General features: G+C 63.9%; 1 protein-coding gene across 1 annotated transcript in view; it reads left to right on the forward strand.

The window, feature by feature from the left end:
• LOC104279104 (beta-1,4-galactosyltransferase 2-like) overlaps positions 1–269 on the forward strand; it is a gene marked incomplete at its 5' end in the record, with an annotated part of 2,083 nt that overhangs the window by 787 nt on the left and 1,027 nt on the right. The gene's annotated exons all lie outside the window — the stretch shown is intronic.

A 269-nucleotide genomic window follows, 5' to 3' on the forward strand; every position in this document is an offset into this window, starting at 1 on the left:
AGGCAGTCTGCCGAGGGTGTTGGAGGTGGCTGCAGGGCACCCATATGTCTTCCTTGTGGCTTACCTCGTCCTTGGTGTGGTGGTGCTCAGCCCCTTTCTGCCACGGTATGAGCGGCACCGGCGGGGCAGCGTGCCTGCAGGCTCTGCTCCAGGCCAGGGCCAGGATGCTAAACTTGGAAGTGCCCAGGATTGGGATGCAAAACTTGGAAGTGTCTCAGTGTCGGCCGAGCGGCAGGCCAAAAAGCGGGTCCGCTTGGCGGCCGGCGGGC

Source organism: Apaloderma vittatum, unplaced genomic scaffold (assembly GCF_000703405.1).
Source record: "Apaloderma vittatum isolate BGI_N311 unplaced genomic scaffold, ASM70340v1 scaffold33550, whole genome shotgun sequence".
NCBI lineage: Eukaryota > Metazoa > Chordata > Aves > Trogoniformes > Trogonidae > Apaloderma > Apaloderma vittatum.